Source organism: Bos grunniens, chromosome 3, assembly GCF_055505025.1.
Source record: "Bos grunniens cultivar Pamir isolate PY7600 chromosome 3, Bosgru_T2T1.0, whole genome shotgun sequence".
Classification (NCBI taxonomy): Eukaryota; Metazoa; Chordata; class Mammalia; order Artiodactyla; family Bovidae; genus Bos; species Bos grunniens.
The window spans coordinates 50,356,627-50,384,306 of NC_141167.1; the positions used below are offsets into that span (position 1 = coordinate 50,356,627).

Sequence of the window (27,680 nt, forward strand, 5' to 3'; positions counted from 1 at the left end):
CAACTAAGAATTTAACACGCTTTTCCCCTATGTCCAATGTCAGCTGGGGTTCCTTGTGGGTCAATTGGAATGCCAGCTTAGGACACCGCTGGCCCTATCATTCTTCATCTGTTTGCACCATATTCCTTCAAGGGTTAAGGCCAGGCTCTGTCATCCTAGTTGCCCTTCAGGGGTGACAATAGCATCCTCTTTTCTAGTGTCCCTCATTTTTACACATGGCACAGTGATTGGGTTCTTATTTCCCTAGCTTACTATCCCTTAGTGGGGAATGAGGGTCCCACCAGAATAGAGAGTCTTGTGGACACATAGTCCATATTTTCATGCTAATCAGTTGATGTTGGGAGGCAATAGCCAATAGGTTGGCATGCACCGGGTCCTGTCATCCTCTGATTTTTCCTCCTCTATATTTGGGTTATTAAAAATCCAGTAGGCAACCTCCACCAGATTCGAGAGGTAGTGGTATCTGGATCTATTTATAGTTTCCAAAGTTTACACCTAATGTCAGGGATATTGGGAAATGAAATTCTCACCACAATTGAACTCCCTTCCAATTACTTGGGGTTATTGATAAGATAGACTTCGAGACATTCAAGGCACTGAAGCACTCAAGAAATGCTGGAGAGTTTTCCATTCAGTTTGGTTCAGTCACTCAGTCGTGTAGGACTCTTTGCGACCATATGAATCACTGCACGCCAGGCCTCCCTGACCATCACCAACTCCCAGAGGTCACCCAAACTCATGTCCATCGAGTCAATGATGCCATCCAGCCATTTCAACTTCTGTCATCCCCTTCACCTCCTGCCCCCAATCCCTCCCAGCATCAGGGTCTTTTCCAATGAGTCAACTCTTCGCATGAGCTGGCCAAAGTATTGGAGTTTCAGCTTTAGCATCAGTCCTTCCAATGAACACCCAGGACTGACTTCCTTTAGGATGGACTGGTTGGATCTCCTTGCAGTCCAAGGGACTCTCAGGAGTCTTCTCCAACACCACAGTTCAAAAGCATCAATTCTTCAGTGCTCAGCTTTCTTCACAGTCCAACTCTTACATCCATTCATGACCACAAGAAAAACCATAGCCTTGACTAGACAGATATTTGTTGGCAAAGTAATGTCTCTGCTTTTGAATATGCTATCTAGGTTGGTCATAACTTTCCTTCCAAGGAGTAAGCATCCTTTAATTTCAAGGCTGCAATCACCATCTGCAGTGATTTTGGAGCCCAAAACAATAAAGGCTGACTCTGTTTCCACTGTTTCCCCATCTATTTGCCATGAAGTGATGGGACCAGATGCCATGATCTTAGTTTTCTGAATGTTGAGCTTTAAGCCAACTTTTTCACTCACCTCTTTCACTTTCATCAAGAGGCTTTTTAGTTCTTCTTCACTTTCTGCCTTAAGGGTGGTGTCATCTGCATATCTGAGGTTATTGATATTTCTCCCGGCAATCTTGATTCCAGCTTGTGCTCCTTCCAGCCCGGCGTTTCTCATGATGTACTCTGCATATAAGTTAAATAAGCAGGGTGATACTATACAGCCTTGACGTACTCCTTTTCCTATTTGGAACCAGTCTGTTGTTCCATGTCCAGTTCTAACTGTTGTTTCCTGACCTGCATACAAATTTCTCAAGAGGCAGATCAGGTGGTCTGGTATTCCCATCTATCTCAGAATTTTCCACAGTTTATTGTGATCCACAGAGTCAAAGGCTTTGGCATAGTCAATAAAGCAGAAATAGATGTTTTATGGAACTCTCTTCCTTTTTCCATGATATAGCAGATGCTGGCAATTTGATCTGTGATTCCTCTGCCTTTTCTAAAACCAGCTTGAACATCTGGAAGTTCGTGGTTCATGTATTGCTGAAGCCTGGCTTGGAGAATTTTGAGAATTATTTTACTAGCTTGTGAGATGACTGCAATTGTATGGTAGTTTGAACATTGTTTGGCATTGCCTGTTTTAGGGATGGAATGAAAACTGACTTTTCCAGTCCTGTGGCCACTGCTGAGTTTTCCAAATTTGCTGGCATATTGAGTGCAGAACTTTCACAGCATCATCCTTCAGGATTTGAAATAGCTCAACTGAAATTCCATCACCTCCACTAGCTTTGTTCATAGAGATGCTTTCTAAGGCCCATTTGACTTCACATTCCAGGATGTCTGGCTCTGGGTGAGTGATCACACCATTGTGATTATCTGGATTGTGAAGATCTTTTTTGTACAGATCTTCTGCATATTCTTGCCACCTTTTCTTAATATCTTCTGCTTCTGTTAGGTCCATACCATTTCTGTCCTTTATCGAGCCCATCTTTGCATGTAATGTTCCCTTAGTGTCTAATTTTCTTGAAGAGATCTCTAGTCTTTCCCATTCTGTTGTTTTCCTCTATTTCTTTGCATCGATTGCTGAGGAAGGCTTTCTTCTCTCTCCTTGCTATTCTTTGGAACTCTGCATTCAGATGGAATATCTTTCCTTTTCTCCTTTACTTTTCACTTCTCTTCTTTTCACAACTATTTGTAAGGCGTCCTCAGACAACCATTTTGCTTTTTTGCATTTCTTTTCCATGGGGATGCCCTTGATCTCTGTCTCCTGTATAGTGTCACAAACCTCCATCCATAGTTCATCAGGTACTCTATCTATCAGATCTAGGCCCTTAAATCTATTTCTCACTTCCACTGTATAATCATAAGCGATTTGATTTAGGTCATACCTGAATGGTCTAGTGGTTTCCCCTACTTTCTTAAATTTAAGTCTGAATTTGGCAATAAGGAATTCATGATCTGAGCCACAGTCAGCTCCCAGTCTTGTTTTTGCTGACTGTAAAGAGCTTCTCGATCTTTTGCTGCAAAGAATATAATCAGTCTGATTTCAGTGTGGACCATCTGGTGATGTCCATGTGTAGAGTCTTCTCTTGTGTTGTTGGAAGGGGGTGTTTGATATGACCAGTGCATTCTCTTGGCAAAACTCTATAAGCCTTTGCCCTGCTTCATTCCATATTCCAAGGCCAAATTTTCCTGTTACTCCAGGTGTTTCTTGACCTCCTACTTTTGCATTCCAGTCCCCTATAATGAAAAGGACATCTTTTTTGGGTGTTAGTTCTAAAAGGTCTTGTAGGTTTTCATACAACCATTCAACTTCAGCCTCTTCAGTGTTACTGGTTGGGGCATAGGATTGGATTAGCATGATATTGAATGGTTTACCTTGGAAATGAACAGAGATCATTTTGTTGTTTTTGAGATTGCCTCCAAGTACTGCATTTCAGACTCTTTTGTTGACCATGATGGCTACTCCATTTCTTCTAAGGGATTCCTGGCCACAATAGTAGATGTAATGGTCATCTGAGTTAAATTCACCCATTTCAGTACATTTTAGTTCGCTGATTCCTAGAATGTCTACCTTCACTCTTGCCATCTCCTGTTTGACCACTTCCAATTTGCCTTGATTCATGGACTTAACATTCCAGGTTCCTATGTAATATCACTCTTTACAGCATCATATCTTGCTTCTATCACCAGTCCCATCCACAACTAGGTATTGTTTTTGCTTTGGCTCTATCCTTTCATTCTTTCTGGAGTTATTTCTCCACTGACCTCCTGTAGCATATTGGGCACCTATGACCTGGGGTGTTCCTCTTTCAGTATCCTATCATTTTGCCTTTTCATACTGTTCATGGAGTTCTCAAGGCAAGAATACTGAAGTGGTTTGCCATTCCCTTCTCCAGTGGGACTGCCCTGGTGGCTCAGATGGTAAACCATCTGTCTACAATGTGGGAGACCCGGGTTCAGTTCCTGGGTTGGGAAGATCCCCTGAAGAGGGAAAAGGCAATCCACTCCAGTACTATTGCTTGGAAAATCCCATGGACAGAGGAGCCTGGTAGGCTACAGTCCATGGGGTCGCAAAGAGTCAGACATGACTGAGTGACTTCACTTTCACTTTCTTTCACTTTCACTTTCTCCAGTGGACCACATTCTGTCAGTCCAAAGTTTACACTTAATGTCAGGGGCACTTTGGGAAAAAAATTTTTCACCAGGATTGCACTTCCTTCCAATTACTGGGGGTCATTGATAAGATAGATTTGGAAATATTCAAGGCACTGAAGCACTTAAGGAATGCTAGAGAGTTTTCCATTGGCTCCTGATTGATATCTTGTTCCAACTGCAGGGTTCCTTCCTTTTACCAGGATTCCTATTGTTATTTAGTCACCAAGTTGTGTCTGACTCTTTTGCAATCCCATGAACTATGGTCACCAGGCTCCTCTGTCCATGGAATTGAAAGAGTCAATTCCTAGGTAGGTTGATAAGAAGTCCAGGGTCTCCAAGTAGGAGAAAGGGGTCTGTGGTTCTCAAAGGGACAATAAGGATATTTTTTTTTTCTATATTGCTTTGCCTTAGTATAACAATGTATCTTGCTCAAGAACATGTTTCTCCTTAACAAGAACCTTCTGACTAATCTTGTTATCTTAAGAGGTTTGTTGTGGGAGTGGATCTGGTAAGACCTTTTTGTTATTAATTCTAATCATCATGACTGCAGCCATGAAATTAAAAGATGCTTACTTCTTGGAAGGAAAGTTATGACCAACCTAGATAGCATATTGAAAAGCAGAGACATTACTTTGCCAACAAAGGTCTGTCTAGTCAAAGCTATGTTTCTTCCAGTGGTCATGTATGGATGTGAGAGTTGGACTGTGAAGAGAGCCGAGTGCCAAAGAATTGATGCTTTTGAACTGTGGTGTTGGAGAAGACTCTTGAGAGTTCCTTGGACTGCAAGGAGATCCAACCAGTCCTTTCTAAAGGAGATCAGTCCTGGGTGTTCATTGGAAGGACTGATGCTAAAGCTGAAACTCCAGTACTTTGGCCACCTCATGCAAAGAGTTGACTCATTGGAAAAGACCCTGATGCTGGGAGGGATTGGGGGCAGGAGGAGAAGGGGATGACAGAGGATAAGATGGCAGGATGGCATCACCGACTCGATGGACATGAGTTTGGGTGAACTCCAAGAGTTGGTGATGGACAGGGAGGCCTGGTGTGCTGCAATTCATGGGGTCACAAAGAATTGACATGACTGAGCGACTGAACTGAACTGAACAGCTGTCTGAGGCTGGGGTTTCCTCTTCCTCCTTTTGGCTGAAAGGGAGGAGTTTTCAGATTTCTGCTGCTAAAACCATAAGAGTTCCCATGGGGTACTCACTAGATCACTGGGGAAGCTGCTACTCTCTGTTGATAAAGGAAGAGATACTGTGGAACCTCCATTAAGGTCCCCCTCAAAAGCAAAGGAAGGAGGAGTTGGGTGGTGATATTTTCTATTATCACTTGCAGTTTACAGGGTTTCCTAATAATGGGATTCCTGGTCTTGAGAATGGCTTACAGGGCTTCTTGATCCACTTCAGAGAAATTAGAGCCAACCTGAAGAAGTTAGATAAGCAATCATGTACTTATCTTGGGACCCTTTTGGACTCAGCCATCCCCTGTGCTTTTTTCTGAGCTTAGATATAGTATTATCACCCTATTTTGTCAGGCAGTCCTCATTTATTGGACCCTATACTGGTCTTGCCTCTTGGTTCACAAGGCTAGCCACTTTCCTTTAGCAAACTAAAAGTGACTGTGGAGAATAATCTTGTTGACCCCTGTGGGGTCAGCTAGGAGAATAAAAAGTCCTGGTACAGCCCCTATGACCTTTACAGGGATCAGGAGGACAGCACTACTAGCCAGACAGAGAGCAAGAGTGCTATGGCTCCTTCTCATCCACAGGTCCCCATTGTCCTGTGGCAGTTGGTACCACAGGCGGGCCAGCCAGAGGCAGTGGGCAGACATTCTATATGAGTTTTAGTTTCTGATTCCCAATAATGTTGTAGTATAATCCCCTCACGGGGGTTCAGTACATATTACTCTGGGGGTTATGCTGTGTGTGAACAAAATCCCACAGTATTCAGTTCCTGGGCAGAGTTGCTCTGAATTCTGTTGAAGGCTGCTGTCATTCTCTCCATCAGTTCAGTTCAGTTTAGTTCAGTCGCTCAGTCGTGTCCGACTCTTTGCAACCCCATGAACCACAGCACGCCAGGCCTCCCTGTCCATCACCAACTCCCAGAATCCACCCAAACAGAGTGAGCTCAAAGATTACAGTCAGTCATTTTCATCAAACCTCCCAAAGCCTCCACCACTGTCTCACTGGAGCTGGGCAATCTTAAAGCCTAGTGAAGAAGTGCATGGTCTATATCATCTGGGTCACTGAAATTTGTTACATAAGCTTTCAAGTTGGGCCTAGCAAGGGTCCCCCTTCCTGGTGTTATTCAAGCCAACAGAACAAGAGTACATTCAGTTCAGAAGCAAAGGAAAGTTTAATTTTTGACCAAAGAATGAAGAGGTACCAGCTTGCACTCTAGAGTACATACTCTTGTAACAAGCCATTGGTGGAACTACTTTATATGGTTTTTATCAACAGGGAAGCAGGTGAAGTTCTTGAAGGTCAGGCACAACTGTGCTGCTCAGAGCTCCAGATCAGTGCAGGGCACAGCAACTGCACACAGCCTGGAATTGAGGGGTTGTGTCCTGTGTCTCTGCATATGGCCTGCCATCCTGAAATGTTGGGTGCAGCCACCTTGCCCTAGAAACTTTGGTCTGAAGCGTCAGATGTAAGGCCTCTACATAGAATACGCAATGAACAAATGAAACTAGACTAAGTGCAAAGGAAATTTTTTTAAGGTTACACTTTATTACCCAAATTTCACTTTTATGGTCTGGGAATTGTTAATGAGATTTTTTTCAGTGACACTGTCATACGGTTAACCTGAGACATGCTCTGGTTTCACCTTTGACTTGGCCTCTTTCCTGTCCCCAACCTTAAGGAATGAGATGGATGAACATCTAATTTACCCCTACTGCATTGCTGGAAGGGCTAATTGAAAAGGCCAAGTGTCTCTGTAGGAGGGTAGACCAAGAGCCCAGGTACATGATCACAACATGAAACCTGCCTGGATTTCTTATACATAATTAATAAAAACCTCTATGTCTACCTAAGTCTTGTTTATCTTAAAGTTTCATTCTGACAAGAAGAGCAGGATTTCAGCCAGGTTTTGAGAAGAAGGGAAATTTTGGTATGTCAATACTCCAATCAATCCAGAAAGACTGTCCAGGCTAATAACTATTACAGATAGACAAACAAATCCAGTCATACTCTGTGTATAGACACACAGGTTAGCAAGGATACACAAACAATCTGAGACTACCGATGCCTCACAGAGTTAGTCTTTGTGGTTACAATGATGGCCTAGATATTTAGAATGTTTCAGAAGACCAACTAGCTCAACTAATCTTAATGTACAGGTTATACAGTGTAGAGTCACTGATCACCCCAGATCTGACTAATTAAGATCAGTGACACAAAACAGATAAAACAGTTATACCACCATCTTGGACCTGCTGACCCTTATGCCCCTACTGTCTTCCTCAGTAGCATCCAGGAAACCATTTGCTATACCATATTGGCTGCCCTTGTAAGTAGAGCCGAGGGAAGGCTGGGATTGCTCACAGATTCTAGTTCAGGGCCAAACTCTCCCTACATTTCAGTTTGATATGGTTCTTCTAGGAATGTATTTTCTCAACAAATACAAATGTATTTTACAAAAACTACTCTAAATTTTGACAATAAGAGATAATAAGGAAGTTTTAACTACTTTTGAGATTTTTATACACTATTTAGGGTTGTATAGACCTCTGAGTCTGACACAGAAGCAGGTACTGGACCAAATCTTAGATATTTTCTGATCTGTTTTTATATCAAGTATATGATGCCCTCTCAAAAATGTCACTGTTATATTCATTGTGTTATATCTGAAAATTTTTAAATATAGAAAATGAACAAAATAAGGTAATATTTTAATAGTAACTTAAACATACTCATTTGCATATATTATACTTTGTAAAAAAAAAAAAAATCAAGCTAACCTGAAGGATAAGAGAGCGAGTAAGAATCAGTAAGAAATCTTGGAAGTAGCTTAAACCAACCAAAAGGCCTTTTCAAGAGATAAATTCCTCTGCATAAAGCAATGAGGCCAACCTTTGAGCATTTCCTTCATTCACTTGATCATTCACAATAAACCTATATTAAATGACTACTTCTAAATTTCTGTTTGTTCTCCCTATGATAAGTTAAGCCCCAAGCAGGTAATAGGAATACTATAGTAAGATGACTTGTTTTCAGAAGAAATAAGAAATGGGGTGAGTCAGGAAAGACACAGCAGTGCTACAGAGCTAAGTGAATACTAGATTGAAGGCTATAACTGCTGTTTTGAGTTATAATTGGTGTCAAAGATAATTTTCATTTGATCATCTACATGACAGTGGAGAATTATGAAAGACATTGATAAGACAGGATACAGAGAAAATAAACGTAAAAAGTTATTTTGTCAGTGTTTAGTTGCAGAGGGTATTACGAAAATGAAAGACCAAAATCCTAAACATTGAGAAGTATAATGAACTCTTAATAGTGATTTTGGATAAAAATATATTCCTAAAGTTACATCTCTGGAGAACTGTTATAAACAGGCAGCTAAATAAATCAACCCATGTTTAACAAATATCTTTCAAAATACAGATTTTATTTTTAACTGGGCAAAGCAGTTCTGCAGCTGTCAATGAATAACTCAGGAAAGTCTTAGCAACAAAAGAGCCATTACAAGGATAAGAGAAATTTCAGAAGAATAATAGAAGGCTTACTTAGGGAAAAAATAATAATTTTCACTACATTTAAATACATATTTAGATTTCTCAGCTGTCTGCATAAATGAGAAGACTAGTTTGATGATTCCTATAAAGAGTTTATATAGACTCTGAAAATTAAATAGATAAATAAAATATGAAGATTTTTGCTGCTATTTTCAATGAGAAAAGGAAGCCAAGAAAACCAATTGACAATCTTCCCCAATCTTTTAAATTTACGAGAAGTGACATTTTCTAAGACTGTGCTCCCACGTGATTATAATACTTTGTTAAATTGCTTGATCTTTAGGAAGAGTAATTTTCTTCTTATTCTATGGAAGACTCCATAGCATACTTATTAACGTTACAGACTCTGCAGCCAAGTTACCTGGGTTCAAATTCTAGTGCTACCCCTTACCAGCTCTATGACCTAGTTTTTCCTACCTCAGTTTCTCATATATAATACTGTAGGAGATAGGAAGAATAAAAGAAAAGCAGGCCCCAGCAATGGCCACAAAAGAAATTTATAATTATTGATAAAGTGGGTGCTATAAGGCATGAGTCTCTTGGAACAAGTCCAGAGGGAACAGTTCATAGTCTTGAAAACAAGATATGATACTGGGGTTGGAAAACCGACCCCAGACTGCTTCTCAACTGGCATCTCAGAGTCACATGTTTTACGTATCTGGTGGAAAATCTATAGATAAGAATACTAGTCTTAGTCACTGATTTGTTACATATTACTGTTTCTTAGTTCAGTTCAGTTTAGTTGCTCAGTCGTGTCTGACTCTTTGTGACCCCATGAATTGCAGCACGCCAGGCCTCCCTGTCCACCACCAACTCCAGGAGTTCACCCAAACTCATGTCCATCAGGTCGGTGATGCCATCCACCCATCTCATCCTCTGTCATCCCCTTCTCCTCCTGCCCCCAATCCCTCCCAGCATTAGGGTCTTTTCCAATGAATCAACCCTTTGCATGAGGTGGCCAAAATATTGGAGTTTCAGCTTCAGCATCAGTCCTTCCAATGAACACCCATGACTGGTCTCCTTTAGGATGGACTGATTGGATCTCCTTGCGGTCCAAGGGAATTAGTTCAGTTCGGTTCAGTCGCTCAGTCATGTCCAACTCTTTGTGACCCCATGAATCGCAGCACGCCAGTGTTCCCTGTCCATCACCAACTCCAGGAGTTCACCCAGACCCATGAGTCAGTGATGCCATCCAGCCATCTCATCCTCTGTTGTCCCCTTCTCCTCCTGCCCCCAATCCCTCCCAGCATCAGAGTCTTTTCCAATGAGTCAACTCTTCGCATGAGGTGGCCAAAGTACTGGAGTTTCAGCTTCAGCATCATTCCCTCCAAAGAAATCCCAGGGCTGATCTCCTTCAGAATGGACTGGTTGGATCTCCTTGCAGTCCACGGGACTCTCAAGAGTCTTGTCCAACACCACAGTTCAAAAGCATCAATTCTTTGGTGCTCAGCTTTCTTCACAGTCCAACTCTCACATCCATACATGACTACTGGAAAAACCATAGCCTTGACTAGACAGACCTTTGTTGGCAAAGTAATGTCTCTGCTTTTGAATATGCTATCTAGGATGGTCATAACCTTCCTTCCAAGGAGTAAGCATCTTTTAATTTCATGGCTGCAGGCACCATCTGCAGTGATTTTGGAGCCCAGAAAAATAAACTCTGACACTGTGTCCACTGTTTCCCCATCTATTTCCCATGAAGTGATGGGACCAGATGCCATGATCTTCGTTTTCTGAATGTTGGGCTTTAAGCCAACTTTTTCACTCTCCTCTTTCACTTTCATCAAGAGGCTTTTTAGTTCTTCTTCACTTTCTGCCATAAAGGTGGTGTCATATGCATATCTGAGATTATTGATATTTCTTCCGGCAATCTTGATTCCAGCTTGTGTTTCTTCCAGTCCAGCATTTCTCATGATGTACTCTGCATATAAGTTAAATAAGCAGGGTGACAATATACAGCCTTGACGTACTCCTTTTCCTATTTGGAACCAGTCTGTTGTTCCATGTCCAGTTCTAATTGTTGCTTCCTGACCTGCATACAGGTTTCTCAAGAGGCAGGTCAAGTGGTCTGGTATTCCCATCTTTTTCAGAATTTTCCACACTTTATTGTGATCCATACAGTCAAAGGCTTTGGCATAGTCAATAAAGCAGAAATAGATGTTTTTCTGGAACTCTCTTGCTTTTTCTATGATCCAGCGGATATTGGCAATTTGATCTCTAGTTCCTCTGCCTTTTCTAAAATCAGCTTGAATATCAGGAAGTTCACAGTTCACGGATTGCTGAAGCCTGGCCTGGAGAATTTTGAGCATTACTTTACTAGCAGGTGAGATGAGTGCAATTGTGAGGTAGTTTGAGCATTCTTTGGCATTGCCTTTCTTAGGGATTGGAATGAAAACGGACTTTTTCCAGTCCTGTGGCCACTGCTGAGCTTACCAAATTTGCTGGCATATTGAGTGCAGCACTTTAACAGCATCATCTTGCAGGATTTGAAATAGCTTAACTGGAATTTCATCACCTCCACTAGCTTTGTTCGTAATGATGCTTTCTAAGGCCCACTTGACTTCATATTCCAGGATGTCTGGCTCTAGGTCAGTGATCACATCATCATGATTATCTGGGTCATGAAGATCTTTTCTGTATAGTTCTTCTGTGTATTCTTGCCACCTGTTCTTAATATCTTCTGCTTCTGTTAGGTCCATACCATTTCTGTCCTTTATCGAGCCCATCTTTGCATGAAATGTCCTCTTGGTATCTCTAATTTTCTTGAAGAGATCTCTAGTCTTTCCCATTCTGTTGTTTTCCTCTATTTCTTTGCATTGATCACTGAGGAAGGCTTTCATATCTCTTCTTACTATTCTTTGGAACTCTGCATTCAGATGCTTATATCTTTCCTTTTCTCCTTTGCTTTTCGCTTCTCTTCTTTTCACAGCTATTTGTAAGGTCTCCCCAGACAGCCATTTTGGTTTTTTGCATTTCTTCTCCATGGAGATGGTCTTGATCCCTGTCTCCTGTACAATGTCATGAACCTCATTCCATAGTTCATCAGGCACTCTATCTATCAGATCTAGTCCCTTAAATCTATTTCTCACTTCCATTGTATAATCATAAGGGATTTGATTTAGGGACTTAGTTACTCAGTGGTTAATGATCACTTTGTTCTTTGGACTTAAAAGCCACATGAGTTATAGCTTAACTCCCCACACATTCTTTCCTTCACAGCTGAAAGTATTAATAAAACTGGCTTGGGTTCATTTTCAGCATCTTCAACTTGGAGCGGTGTTGGTCCCCTGATCCTCACTTTTCACTGAATTCTTGTGTCTTGTTTCTCATTCTCTCACCATGTTGTGCTTTCGGTCACCCTGCTTGTCAAGCCAGTCTCGACATAATACAAAGTGAGTATGCTAATTATACTATCCATGTCCTGTGGTTTTTATAAGGGAAAAAGTCAAAATACTGAGCACAGTGCCTCATAGTATTAGACCTTACTATATATGACCAATTCTACATGGCTCAGCTCTAGAGATAGTGTTAATTATTCTTAATATAATAACTAAAGAAATAGACATTCAAATATAAAGGAGAAAAAGAGAGTGGGAGCAGATGATGGACAGGGAGAAAATGCAGAAAAAAGAAGGGAAGATGAAGGTAGACTTTACGGTGAATTTGGATGGAATAAGGGAAAGAAAAAGATATTATCCTTTCTAGAAAAGAAAAAAGTGATGACATCGTGGACATATAACATTTACCCCATTCTCCAGTCTTTTTCATTAGAATTTATATAGGCAGATCATGGCTACCTTGCATTTTAGATATAAAGCTACAACTAAGCCAAAATTCAGTTTAGTTATTGAACTAAAAGCATGATACAATTAATTGTGTAGCTGCACAATAATGCATAAATTAGTCCTTCCTCCAGCAGTCACATGGACTGTTTAGTGGTGACTAGACATAAGATCTGCCAACAATCAATATAAGGAAAAGCTATTATTTCTGAGCTGTGTCACACATTTTTGACTGATTTATTTTCTTCTTTCATCGTACTCAAGTAGTTCATAGAAATCAATCCATGGTATGAAAGTCTATAGAGATAAAAACCAGATCATGAGCTTCTAGAGCAAGGAGTCATCAGTGACAGCTGGGGTGCCCACAGAAAAATCATAAAGTAGAGATACTATTGGAAGTTGGGAGCAGAAATTAAAAATAATATGGCTATTTCATTTTTAAGTTCTTCAGTGTGGTAAATCTGCTTGCAATATTTGTTCTTACTAACACTGAGATTCATCAATGATGTGTGTGTGTTGATCACTCAGTCATGTCCAACTCTTTGTAACCCCACAGACTGTAGCCCACCAGGCTCCCCTGTTCATGGGATTTTCCAGGCAAGAATACTAGACTGGCTTGCATTCCCTTCTCCAGAGGGTCTTCCCAACCCAGGGATCAAACCCTAGTCTCCTGCATTGCAGGCATATTCTTTACCTTTTAAGCTACAGGGAAGTCCTTATCAATGATGACAAAGAATAATTAGAAGTTTTATTTTCATGAAGCTTCAAATTCATAATTCATTAATTCTTTTGACAAACTTCGAGCATCAATCAATAATTCAAGGTAATTCCAAATTAAGTCCTTAGTGACTTTTCAGTGTGTTAAGTGAGTAATGTCTATCTATTACTTGAGTTACTACAGCTTCTTTTTCCCACAGGAAGGAAAATCATTCAGCCATTTATCCTTCTGAGCATTAGTACAAACCTTATTTTCAGGCTAACTTTATCTTCTGGTTCATTGTAAAAATGAAAACACTTAAATATTTATTAAAATATATGCAAAATTCCAAATATTACCAAAAGATTAAAATTTTTTAACAATGGAGTAAATTATCTTGGAACAACTCCTGGGATTCCCAGGCAAGTCCCCTGAAATATGAAGATCAGGCTTATTTAAACCAGTAAACAATTGAAGAAGAGAAAATCAACAAAGTCCTTCAAAGGATAATACTTTGAGATTTAAGGCATAAAAAGTGGCTCTTGGAAAAACTTAAGACACTCATATATTTTGTAGCATTGATCCTTTTTATGATATTGCAATCATCAAAGTTGAATCTAATGTATTAATATCACACAACTGTTTTGTCTAAATGTAAAAAACAATGATTAAGAAGTCTATATTTTAAGAATATTAGTTGTGATTTTAGCCCAGATTTTACTAAGTTTTTTTTAGAATTAAGTTACATATTTTATTTTTCAGAAAACCTCAATCACACCCCACCTCCTCCAAAATTATTTTTGCTTTAGGAGATTCACTTTGTCTATTATTTTTTGTTGTTTCCTTGTATAACAGAGACCCTGTGTTGGAGGGATGGCACTAAGAATTTTGTTTATAGTACTGACTTTACCTTCCTGACAATTTGTTACATTTAATTGTGAAAGTAAGAGGATTTCTGAGGGATTCAGAAATTTAGCCAACTAGAGGTTACTTGGTATTCACCTTTCCAGAGAATACAGTAATTATTTGAAGTAGGAAAACACAAAGCCCATGTATCTCAGAACAAAGAACTCTTTTGTATTAAAACTGTGTTAAAGAAATGTTTCTGAAACATACTATTCTGCCCTAATTCTCCAAATGTGTGAACAACCAGGAGCAAATAAAAGTTGTGTCAATACCTTCATTATCTGATATACCAATGAGAAGGCGAATTTTGGAGTTAGTGAAGATATGGTAATTCCTGAGGTTTAACATTAGACTTTTAAAATAACAACTATTCAAGCATACTCGTGGAAATCATTGCATATATTAGGTGCTTAAATCCATGTTATTTATGCTCAAGTATTAGTACAAGACTGCTGAGGCTTTCTGGGTAAATGTCTGTGGCTAATAGGAAATATTTTAATAATAGTCATTTCTATACCCTTTCCATTTATGTTTTAGCATTCTGTTTGCAATTGGAAACTTTGTCTTTTAATCTCTGAAGTGATAAACTGATTTTTTTTTATAAATGATCAGCTATTTTTTACATTATTCAGTACATCAATGCATTTTTTTCTGAGTAGAATCTCATTTCAGTGTACTATGTTTGGACAGCCTGTGCAGGACCCTGCTATGGTCATAAGCCCATCTTTGCATCCAATGCTATTTGTCTAATAAGAATAAAATGGCCTCAGGTGCTAACAGCATCTAGAAGTTTATCAGCATCTAGAAGTTACAGTCAACTCCACCACTCATTTAAAGATGCTTTTGTTGTGTTTAGGCTTGGCTTAAATATCTTAATAATTTATCAGAACTCTCAAAGTGGTTGAGAGTTAATGAACATTTAAGATGACTCAATTAGACTATGCCGAGCAGTTTGCAACCTACACAGTTACAGGAGAGAAACAAATAGACAATCAGCCTGAGTGAGTTGATGATTAACGGCAAGATGATTAACAAAAAATAAAGTGTATCTATTCTCTCTGTCCAGTATAAGAAATAGTTTAAACACAAACTGAGGACAGTTTAATATACTCTTCTTTACAAAAATAGAAGTAGGAACAGGATAAAAACAGAACACAGAGACAGGGGCAGAAAGACAAAAAAAAATGAAAAGACAATTCTGATACATACACTTTTCATCCAAACAATTGTAGGTAAAATGTGAATGGATGATTAAATTGTATTCTTATATGAGCTAGGATCTTTGGCAGGGAACTGAAACCAGTGCTTGCCAAGAGTATTCAAAGGATGAGTACTGGGTAGAACATATAATTAAAGGAAATTTTTTTAAAAAATTCAAATATTTCAGGAACAGCAGCTATAGGAACCTGGAATCAAGAACTAGTGAGACATCTCTCTGGGCCACCACCAACAGGACCAATTAGCTCCAATCATATCTTTTCTTTGTGATTCTCAGTTTAGGAAAAAAAATTCTAGAAAGACGGAATCCAACTAGCTTAACTTGGATCATGGGCCATTTGCCTGGAGAAGGGAAGGCCCTTTTATAAAGTCTCATTGCATCATATTCAATGGGATAAGTCCCCCAAAGCAAAGTCACCGTGCCCATCTGTAGGAGGAGGGATGCATGTTGAAAGTGCAAACCAACAAACATCCACAATATGATTCTGTGCAAGTTAGACAGGTAGAAAAAAAATTGAAACCTGGATAACTTAAGAAACCTAGTCTGAACTGGAGTCAAAAAATTGTCTTTGGCAAAAATGGGGGTGGGGAGGCTTAGCTTAAACAATTTCACTAATCCCTTAGTAAGAAAGAAGACTGTTGACCTGAAATTAATAGAAAGCCAGATATTTATCCAGCAAAGATGAGTTTATTCAAGATCAGCAGAGACTGCAATTCAGAATCTGCAACCTTGTACAGACCCCAAGGGCAAGGGAAAGTGAATACTTTTGTCAAGAGGTAAAGGACATTAGGAGGGATATAATAAAAAAGAAAAAAGTTTGTGGCTTTTCATTGGTGGTATCCTTTCCAGAAATGAAGAGGAATTTTTCTTGTTGGGCTCTGCCTTATCCCTCTTGTCTTCCAAATTTGTTTAATTGAGGCTTCTGTATATTAATTTAAAAAAAATTTTTCCCTTTTGATCAAAATCTTTATCTGAGAGTAGCACTGATCAAGGGTCAGGTTTTCCAGTTTCAATGGCTTTTTGTACCTAAGTGTCAGAAAGATCTCTCCTGGATATAATGTCTCACCTTGAAGTGTACAGACTGCAAACTATGAGAGTCATATTCAAGTAACAAGGAGGGTTAGGAAGGAGAACTTTCAGATGCTTTTTAATCTAATGCCCACATGTTATCACGACCATGACACTGAAGATCATCTAAAGGGTTGTTGTACCAATATCAAATGTTCGATGACAAAATTCCAACTGGTCTTGTCCAGATATATTAGAAAATCTGTTTCATTATACGTCATCTGCTTAAATTCTAAGAAATCAACTTTTGTGTGCAAATGATGTGCAGTTTCAGTCAGAGTTTGGTGCCTTCTTTGACTATATCACATGAACCCAACAATCTATCCTTAGAGTTTGGCAATACAAGGGTTGGTTAGCAGTTAGCAGTACTTGATAGTGGCCTTTCCATTGAGGTTGAAGAGAGTTTCTCTAGAGATGTATTTTCTAATAGACAAAATATTCAAGCTGCAAAAGTGTGATTCTAAGGGCTTTGTCTCCCAAGACTGCAATGTAAAAAGATTGCTGTTACATATCATGGTTATGGAACTTTACAATATTTGAGTATCTCTCCTTTTCTCAGTTGTGGGTCAAAAGAAGCAAAAGCCAAGTCACTGGGAATCCTGAGACTATCTCAAAAGGTGGAAAATTATGAGTTCCAAAAGGGAGTAGATCTGAGATTTAGAAAGACCAATGGCAATGCTTTTAACCAAGGTATTTGGAGGGCCTCTACAAATTTTGCCATCTGAGTCTTAATAATGCTGCTAAGTGCATTCGAATAAACCAGAGGGCATACTGAAAACATTGTGAAACCAGTCAAACAGCACACAGCCTTATTGAAACATTTGGCAAAGTAAAATGGGTTCCTCAATCACTATGAGGTTTGAGAAGAGTTCTCCAGGTATAGGGTAATCTTTTCCAAAAGGGCCTTAGTCACGTTAGAGGCTTCTGTCCAGTGTGAAAGCATACAGACCATGGCTAAAACATAGTTATATCCATTACGTGAAGGAAGTTGTATGAAATCCACTTGCCAGAACTCCAATGGTCCATTCAGCAGTTTAAGATGTCTGAAAGCAGTACAAACAGGCTTCCCTGGACTGTAATTTGAATGCGTGGAACAAGTGAGGTGGGCACGTTTTGCAGACTTGTTAATGCTTCTCTACCAATATTGGTTCATGAAGGCTATCATTTGTCAGAAGGCTGATGATTTAGTACACATACAATAGTGACAAATGAGAGTTTTAGAAGGATTGGTTTGTTATTTGATCCAAACCAGAGCTTTTTTATTTTATCAAACCAACAAGTGTTGGTTTTCCAATCCTGATTTTCCTTTTCTGAGGCCAATTATTTGGCCTTTCTTGTCAGTCTTTCTAAATTATTATTTGTGGAAATATCCCATTGGACTATACTAGTGGTTTAGCTGTTACTGGTCCCTTTAAAAGCAGCAATTTTTTTTTTTTCAGAAATATCAGAAGAATAATTTCCCTTAGCTTCCAAAGAGTCAAGTTTAGCATGTCCCAGAATCTCAAAAGCTAAAGTAGGATGCAAAATTATTGTATTTGGTAATTCCCAAGTATAGGGCCATTTATGATTTTACTTACTCTGGAAGGGAGACATGTTGCTTCTACAACACTTTAAAACTCTGTGCTCTCTAAAAGCATATCTACTATCAGTATAAATGTTGGCAGCTTTGTCCCTTGCTAATGTACAAATCTATTTAAGACCATAGAGTTCTACTTGTTGGGCTGAAGTAGCCATAGGTAAAGATGCTGCCTCAATACCAAAAAGAATTACAACAGCATATACAGTACAATATTTGCCATGGCATCTTTTAAATAAGAACCATCAATTAACCATGAGAAGTCAACTTTATCCAGTGGAATTTTTTATGGATCATCCAGAGGAGTCAGACGTGGTCCATCAGTGTTAAGTAGTAGTAAGGGCTTCATCAGGGCTTCCTTGGTGGCTCAGATGGTAAAGAATCTGCCTGCAATACAGGAGACCTAAGTTCAATATCTGGGTCAAGAAGATCCCTGGAGAAGGGAATGGCTACCCACCCTAGTATTCTTGCCTGGAGAATTCCATGGACAGAGGAGCCATGCAGGCTACAGTCCACAGGATTGCGAAGAGTCAGACACAACTGAGTGACTAACACTTTCACTTCACTTCACAAGGGACTTCATCACTGATGAAGGAGAGAAGAGTAACTGGGATAGGTGATTACAACATAAAAGAGTTATGTGAGTGGCAATTTTTTTTTTTTTAAAGGACTTCATAGGAGGTGAGGTGGGCTGGCTGAGAAATGTTGAGTTTAACGAGAATTTAGGAGAGCTGCTACTATATGGGATACAAAAATAGTTACAGGGGATCCCACAATAATTTCTCACTGGTCACAACCAAAAGGGCAGTTTTAGGTTTGGGGAAAGTAGGACAACATGAAGCCTATCTGGACCTATGGGTAGCCCTTGTTCCAATCATGGATGCCCTAAATATTAAACCTGAGTTTGAGAAAACTGCAATTTCTCCTTGGTAGACTTATGTTCCTTTAAGATCAAAAGCTTTCGCAAGGGGATACCAACTTCTTGAGAGGTTTGAGAAGGAGCGAAAAGAAGCAAATCTTCGCTATTTTGCCACAGAGTAGAGCCTCTAGGGAACTTTGTGTCAGGCAGATCTCCATCAAGATTGTGAGAAATAAGAAGAGCTAACAGTGTAACCCCAAGGCTTTACATCTAGGCAAGTTAGGGTTTCTCCCCAAGTAGAAGTAGATATTCTTCTGGAACTCTCTTGCTTTTTTGATATCCAACAGATGTTAGATATTTGATCTCTGGTTCCTCTGCCTTTTTAAAATATAGCTTGAACATATGGAACTTCATGGTTCACGTGCTGTTGAAGCCTGGCGTAGAGAATTTTGAGCATTACTTTGATACAGTGTAAGATGAGTGCAATTGTGTGGTAGTTTGAGCATTCTTTGGCATTGCCTTTCTTTGGGATTGGAATGAAAAATGATCTTTTCCTGTCCTGTGGCCACTGCTGAGTTTTCCGAATTTGCTGGCATATTGAGTTCAACACTTTCACAGCATCATCTTTTAGGATTTGAAATAGCTAACTGGAATTCCATCACCTCCACTAATTTTGTCCATAGTGGTGCTTCCTAAGCCCATGTGACTTCACATTCCAGGATGTCTGGCTTTAGGTGAGTGATCACACCATCATGGTTATCTGCGTCATGAAGATCTTTTTTGTACAGTTTTTCTGTGTATTCTTGTCACCTCTTCTTAATATCTTCTGCTTCTGTTAGGTCCATACAGTTTCTATCCTTTATTGAACCCATCTTTGCATGAAATGTTCCCTTGGTATCTCTAATTTTCTTGAAGAGATCTACAGTCTTTCCCATTCTATTGTTTTCCTCTATTTCTTTGCATTGATCACTGAAGAAGGCCATTTTATCTCTCCTTGCTATTCTTTGGAACTCTGCATTCAGTTGGGTAAATCTTTCCTTTTCTCCTTTACCTTTCACTTTTCTTCTTTTCATAGCTGTTTGTAAGGCCTCTTCAGACAACCAATTTGCCTTTTTGCATCTATTTTGGGGGATAGTCTTGATCATTGTCTCCTATACAATGTCATGAACCTCTGTCCATAGTTCTTCAGGCACTCTATCAGATGTAATCTCTTGAATCTATTTGACTTCTGCTGTATAATCGAAAGGGATTTGATTTAGGTCATTTATGAATACTAAAGAATGCCCTGCATAAGTCAATTCTACTAAAGAATTTACTTCCAGTGGGAATCGACTTTAATGATGTATTAGGGTTCAGTCAGTTCACTTCAGTTGCTCAGTCGTGTCTGAATCTTTGCGACCCCATGGACTGCAGCATGCCAGGCCTCACTGTCCATCACCAACTCCCAGAGATCACTTAAACTCATGTCCATTGAGTCAGTGATGCCATCCAGCCATCTCATCCTCTGTCATCCCCTTCTCCTCCTGCCCCCAATCTGTCCCAGCATCAGAGTCTTTTCCAATGAGTCAACTCTTCACATGAGTCAAACTCACACGAGTATTGGAGTTTCAGCTTTAGCATCAGTCCTTCCAAAGAACACACAGGACTGATCTCCTTTAGAATGGACTGGTTGAATCTCCTTGTAGTCCAAGGGACTCTCAAGAGTCTTCTCCAACATCACGGTTCAAAAGCATCAATTCTTCAGCACTCAGCTTTCTTCACCATCCAACTCTCACATCAATACATGACCACTGGAAAATCCATAGCCTTGACTAGATGGACCATTGTTGGCAAAGTAATGTCTCTGCTTTTGAATATACTATCTAGGTTAGTCATAACTTTCCTTCCAAGGAGTAAGCGTCTTTTAATTTCATGGCTGCCATCACCATTGCAGTGATTTTTGAGCCGCAAAAAATTAAGTCGGACACTGTTTCCACTGTTTCCCCATCTATTTGCCATGAAGTGATGGGACCAAATGCCATGATTTTAGTTTTCTGAATGTTGAGCTTTAAGTCAACATTTTCACTCTCCTCTTTCACTTTCATCAACAGGCTTTTTAGTTCCTCTTCACCTCTGTCATAAGGGTGGTGTCATCTGCATATCTGAGGTTATTGATATTTCTCCTGGCAATCTTGATTCCAGCTTGAAACTTCTTCCAGCCCAGCATTTCTCATGATGTACTCTGCACAGAAGTTAAATAAGCAGGGTGACAATATACAGGCTTGACGTACTCCTTTTCCTATTTGGAACCAGTCTGTTGTTCCATGTCCAGTTCTAACTGTTGCTTCCTGACCTGCATACACGTTTCTCGAGAGTCAGGTCAGGTGGTCTGGTATTCCCATCTCTTGAAGAATTTTCCACAGTTTATTGTGATCCACACAGTCAAAGGCTTTGGCATAGTCAATTAAGCAGAAATAGAAATAGATGTTTTTCTGGAACTCTCTTCCTTTTTCGATGATCCAGTGGATGTTGGCAATTTGATCTGTGGTTCCTCTGCCTTTTCTAAAACCAGCTGGAACATCTGGACGTTCACAGTTCACATATTGCTGAAGCCTGGCTTGGAGAATTTTGAGCATTACTTTACTAGTGTGTGAGATGAGTGTAATTGTGCAGTAGTAGTATTAGGGTTAGGAACTATAAAGTGTTGACAGATAATGTTTGCTGAACAGAGGTCCTGGGCAAATCTTCATTTCTGCCCTAATGTTTTCTCACTGATGAAATGGCAGTGTTCCAACTATGGGATAATGTGGCCTCGAGCCTGTAATCTACTATGGGCTTTATGCCTTGAACAGCTTCTATATTTATAAGGCGTTAATCTAGGCAAGAGGTTTTGAGGGGTTTGTTTGAATCTTGACAGGAGGTGCTCTGTAACTTTTGCCAAAATCATTTGGAGATTTTGACATAAGGAAGGTAGTAGATGGTTCAGTAGGGAAATGATCAGCAGTTCCCAGAATCTGCTCTAGTACTCTCAGAGATGGAGCAAATAAAAGATGTCAAAACAAATATGTAGTTCACCTGTTTGGTTACTTTGACTACTACTGTCAAATTCTAGAATGCTTTCCCCCTTTTGGGAGAAAAAGACTCTCTCATGATACTTCTTTAAGAAGTCTTGGACTAATAAATGGACAGGGGTAGAGGTACTTGGAGAAGGCAATGGTACCCCACTTCAGTATTTTTGTCTGGAGAATCCCAGGGATGGAGGAGCCTAGTGGGCTGCCATTTATGGGGTCGCACAGAGTTGGACACGACTGAAGCGACTTAGCAGCAGCAGCAGCAGAGGTACTAAGGAGAAAAGTGTTTGTACTTCTTAAAGGGCCTAAAGAAAAGGGAATAGGTCCAGAGAAAGGAAACTCTTGAGGGTCACTGGAGAGACCCACAGTATAAACATTTTTGATATTCTAAGACAGAGGCTCGCTGCTTATAGTAGTGAGATTAAACATCAAGAGTGTGGCTCCAGAGTCAGTTAGGACTGGAAGAAATTCATTCCCAATGTAGCAAAATGTTTCTCCAAGCTGATTAAGAGGAAAGATTGGGAAGACCTCCCATAGATCCTCAGAACTCTGAGAACTGGAAGGATATTGGAAAGGCTGGTTAGAGGTCTGAAGGTAAATTTTAACCATCTGAAGGTACTGTTAAATTTGCAGTAGTCTCTTGTCAACTGTCCTGTCATCTTTTTTTTTTTTTTGTTTAACAAATAACAGAAACTAGGAGAGTTTTGTTTTGGGGGTCTTCATTTGCTGGACTTGAAGATTAAGAATTTGGGTGGTCTTTCATTTAGGTGACTCATCTAAAGTGTGAATTGGTTTGCCAGATTAACTAAATCTAAAGTAGACAGTTTCCCATTTCATCCTGGTCCTTTTTACTCGGAGGGAAAGATCCCAGTTCAACAACACATTAGTAAATACAGAGTTAAGAGCTACCTGAGTGGAATCAATATTTGAAGGAAGACCAGAATTCCCTTTAATAACATTCCAAAGTGGATTGTAATAATCATGAAAAAGTTCATCAGATTTTTGTTTGCAAGCTTGTATTTTGTTCCAAACAATAGGCTTTGGAAAAGCCCTAGGAATTGCTCCATAAAGTTGACTCGTGATTGCCCAAGCCTGGTCATATAAGTTAGTGGACTGGTCTCTAATTTGTAATTCCAGAGAGCTTTTTAGGATTTTCCCACTTTGGCAGTTTTCATCCAATGCTTGTCCTGGCCTTCACCAACAAGCATATAAACTGGCTGATAAGAGTCAGAGAAATCAGGCTGATAAACTTGAATGACTTATATTAAATCCCTCAGCAAATCTGTGAGGAATTACCTTGAGAAAATCTTTGACTATGGCTTGCAATTCATCCTTAGTCCAGGAAATATAAGAAATTAAGTGTTTCACTTCTGGATCCTCTGATGCTTACTTTTAAAGGGACAGATTCTGACAGATTCAGCAGAAAAGGAGTATTAGAGAAAAGGGGAAGTTTGGAGGGAGAATTAGTTTGGAGGGTCTTAAGGTATAGTGGAGGCATATATGGATGGAGAGGAAGAAGAAGAGATGAAGGCAGAGCATGAGACAAAGAAGTCAAGGAAGACGAGCCTGAAGATTTGCAAGCCATTTTCTCTTTCTTTCTTTGTCTCGGTCTTAAAATCTTATTTTGCAGAGAAGCAATTTTAGACTCCTGATATTGGAAAATCTCAAAATACAATCAAAATAAGCACTCCACTCAATTCTGGAAGTTTTTGAGCTTTAGTACTCCAATTCAGTTCGAAGAAAATTAAGTTTTTCTTGATTTCAAAAGGATTTCAAAAGTTCCTCATAATGGCTATTGATATTCTAAATTGACTTTTTCCAGTTTAGACCATTTAAATTAGAAATGAGTGTGAAGAAAGACAAAGGTTTTAAAGATAAAACTAGCCACAGTCCTTGGGCAGGCACCCTAAAATACTTAGATAGGGACCCCGTTTCCTAGGGAGTTTTCCTCTAGAGTAAAGAACAATCTTCAACTTGCAAGCCAATCCCAGCCAGTCCTAAAAAGACTGCTTAGGCCTGGAAGAGCCAGGCTGAAGGCTTTTTTTTTTTTTTCCAGCCAGTCTCCAGAAAACAGACTTTCCAAAGGAATAGGCTAAAGGCTGAAAAACTGGCACAGCTTTATTTGAAGCAACACTTTCCTGAAGAAATTGAGCTGAAGCATTTTCAGCCAGCTTTGGTTGAAGCAGTCTGATCTCAAGATCAGACTGAAGTGCCAAACAAGCACGTATATACAGAGCAAGGCCTTAACCAGAAAAACAAAACCTTTAAACCTTTATTCAGATCCTGAATAAACCCTGGAGAGCTTCAAACTCAAAGAGGGCATGAACTCAGATCCAAGAGAAAGATGTACCTTCAAACTCTTCAGTGAGAAAAGCAGTGAGTGAAAATGGGCTGAGTTATGAGTCTTGTACCTGTCTGCTCATCAGCTCTAGAGCCATCAGGGGTCTTCTCTGGTCCCCATATAGGCCACAAAAATGTTGACCTGAAACAAATAGACTCTCAGATATTTCTCTGGCTAAGATGGGTTTATTTAGAATCAGCAGAGAGTTGCAATTTGGGGTCTGCAATCATGGTGAGCCATAGGCAAATTCTCACAGGCAAGGGAAAGAGAAGACTTTAATGGAGGATAAAAGGAGGTTGGGAGGGCTGTAGTGAACAATGAGTATGAGTTTTCAAAGGTGGAGTCCCTGCCTAGGAAGAAAAGGAGTCTTTATTCTTGTTACTGGATTGCTGTCATCACAGGATATAGGAGCTCCTGCTTCTTGTCACCCAACTCTATTTAACTGAGGTTTCTGCTTGTTAATTTTACAAGAACAAAGTAGAAGTTGATTTTCAAACAATTCTTATTAATTTTGTAAAGTCAGATGGTAAAATATCTTCTCCAGGTATGCTTATAGTACTGAACTTGGTATATACCACCAGGCCAGGATACTGAAGTAGGTAGCTGTTCCCTTCTCCAAAGGAGCTTCCCAACCCAGGGGTCAAACCCAGGTCTCCCACATTGCAGGTGGATTCTTTACCAGCTGAGCCACCAGGGAAGCCCAGGAATACTGGAATGGGTAGCCTATTTCTTCTCCAGGAGATCTTCCCAATCCAGGAATGAACCAGGGTCTCCTGCATTGCAGGCAGATTCTTTACCAACTGAGCTCCCAGGGAAGTCATACCACTAGTTATATGCTGGCAAATTAGATAAATAAGATCACTTATAACATCTTTCTGTGGTTCAACTTCTGTGTGCCTGACTGGGCTCCCTATGGTTTGTTCAATTGTGGTCACGACGGCACTGTAACGAAAGAAAGATGTAAGAGGTCTCCCATTGTTCATGTGTGTGTGCTCAGGCCTGTGACTCTTTGCCACTCCCTGGACTGTAGCCCACCAGTCTCCTCCATCCTTGGAATTTTCCAGGCAAGAATACAGAAAGGGTTGCCCTCTCCTACTCAAGGGGATCTTCTTGATCCAAGGATCAAACCCATGTCTCTTGTATTTCCTGCACTGGTAACCAGATTCTTTACTACTGAGCCACCTGGGAAACCCCGTACTCAAGATCTTGGTAGAACTAGGGGGCCAACACTTAGGTTTTCTGCCTCCAAGTCCAATTGTTCCACTGAAAGAAAAAGGCCCCAATACTCAGTTGGAGGAAAGTTAACATGAGCATAGAATAAACTCCAAGGGAAGAATTCCATTGGCAATTTCCACTGGCAAAAAGGAGAAGCAATTGGAGGATGTGCATGACAATCTGAATAGGAAACCCAAAGTAGAGTCCAGCACAGCTGCTCTGCTTTTTTGCTATTTGAGTCTAGTAACAATATTCAGTTAACAGCAGTTTAAATGTACAATTTGTAATACCATCAAAGAAGACATCATATCTTAGAAAGTATTATTGGAAGGATGGATTGGACTGTATTAAATTGTTTTCCAAGTGTAAGGCCAAATTTAGCTTTCTTGCAAAACATGCTATTTTCCCTCTTGTATTTACAATTTTGAGATTTTTGGATATACTAAGAAATACTATAGTGATTAGCATTCTTGGAGGATTTCCCTGGTAGCTCAGACAGCAAAGCGTCTGCCTACAATGCGGGAGACCCAGGTTTGATCCCTGGGTTGGGAAAATCCTCTGGATAAGGAAATGGCAACCCACTCCAGTACTCTTGCCTGGAAAATCCCATGAACAGAGGAGCATGGTAGGCTACAGTCCATGGGGTCGAAAAGAGTCAGACACGGCAGCGACTTCACTTTTACTTTCACTAGCATTCCCAGAGACCAACAGTTTACTCCTAGAAGAGTGCTCTTAGTGCTGAATCATACTTCCATCTTCTCACTAGCAAGAAAACACTGGTCAGGAGCAAAATGGGGTGTAAGAAAATAGCATATTGTTCCCAGTTGAAGCTGTTTGTGAGCTGTGCATGCATGCTCAGTCATGTCCAACTCTTTGCGATCCCATGAACTGTAGCCCACCTGGCTTTAAATGGTAGAATTCAAAAGGGGATTTTATGAAAACTAGTGCTATGAACAATGGAACCCCACTCCAGTACTCTTGCCTGGAAAATCCCATGGACGGGGAAGCCTGGTGGGCTGCGGTCCATGGGGTCGCTAAGAATCGGGCACGACTGAGCGACTTCACTTTCACTTTTCACTTTCATGCATTGGAGAAGGAAATGGCAACCCACTCCAGTGTTCTTGCCTAGAGAATCCCAGGGACAGAGGAGCCTAGTGGGCTGCCATCTATGGGGTCGCACAGAGTCGGACACGACTGAAGTGACTTCACAGTGCTATGAACATTGGGGTCCATGTATCTTCAATTAGAGTTTTCATCTTTTCCAGATATATGCCCAGGAGTGGGATTGCAGGATGATATAGTAGCTCTATATTTAGATATTTGAGGAAACTCCATACTGTTTTCCATAGTGGCTGTAACAGTATACATTCCTACCAACAGAGTAGGTTTCCCTTTTTCCTACACCCTCTCCAGCATTTAAAGCTCGTAGATTTTTTTGTGATAGCCATCTGACAGATGGGAGGTGATAGCTCAGTGTAGTTTTGATTTGTATTTATCTAATAATTAGTGATGTTTAGCAACTTTTCATGTTCCTGTTAATAATTTATGCCTTTAGAGAAACATTTCTTTAGATCTTCTGCCCATTTTTTGACTGGATTTTTCATTTTATTGTTATTGAGTTGTATGAGTTGTTTGTATATTCTGGATATTAACCCCTTGTCAGTCTGTCATTTACAAATATTTTCTCCCATGCTATAGCTGTTTTTTTTTTTCTTGTTTGTTTGTTTTCATAGCTTCCTTTGCAGTGCTAAAGCTTTTAAGTTTGATTCAGTTTCATTTGCTTATTTATGCTTGCATTTATTTTGACTTGGGAGTCTGATCTAAGATATTACTATGATTTATGTCCAAGAAACTTTTGCCTATATCCTTTTCTAGGAGTGTTATGGATCATGTCATATTTAAGTCTTTAAACCATTTTAACGTTGTCTTTATGATGTGAGGTAGGGTCCTAATTTAACTGATGTACATCTAGCTGTCCAGGTTTCCCAGCAATACTTGCTAAAGAGAATTTTCTCCATTGAATATTTTTGCCTCCTTTGTCATAGATTAGTTGATCATAGGTGTGTGGGTTTATTTCTGGACTCTCTATTCTGTGCTATTGATCTCTATGTTTTTCTGTATGTGTGTGTCAGTATCCTGCTGCTTTGATTGCTGTAGCTTTTAGTATTGTCTGAGGTTTGAGAATGGTAATGCTGTAGCTTTGTGATTTTTTTCCTCAGGATTGCTTTGGCAATTCTGTCTTTTATGGTGCCATATAAGTTTT

At 39.8% G+C, this 27,680-nt stretch overlaps 1 long non-coding RNA gene across 2 annotated transcripts in view; it reads left to right on the plus strand.

The window, feature by feature from the left end:
- Window positions 1–11,944: 11,944 nt before the first annotated feature.
- The window catches only part of LOC147375606 (uncharacterized), a 70,388-nt gene continuing 54,652 nt past the window's right edge, over window positions 11,945–27,680 (plus strand). For both annotated transcript variants that reach the window (XR_015161398.1, XR_015161399.1), the window contains exon 1: window positions 11,945–12,096. This is a non-coding gene — a long non-coding RNA (uncharacterized LOC147375606). The remainder of the gene's footprint in view (window positions 12,097–27,680) is intronic.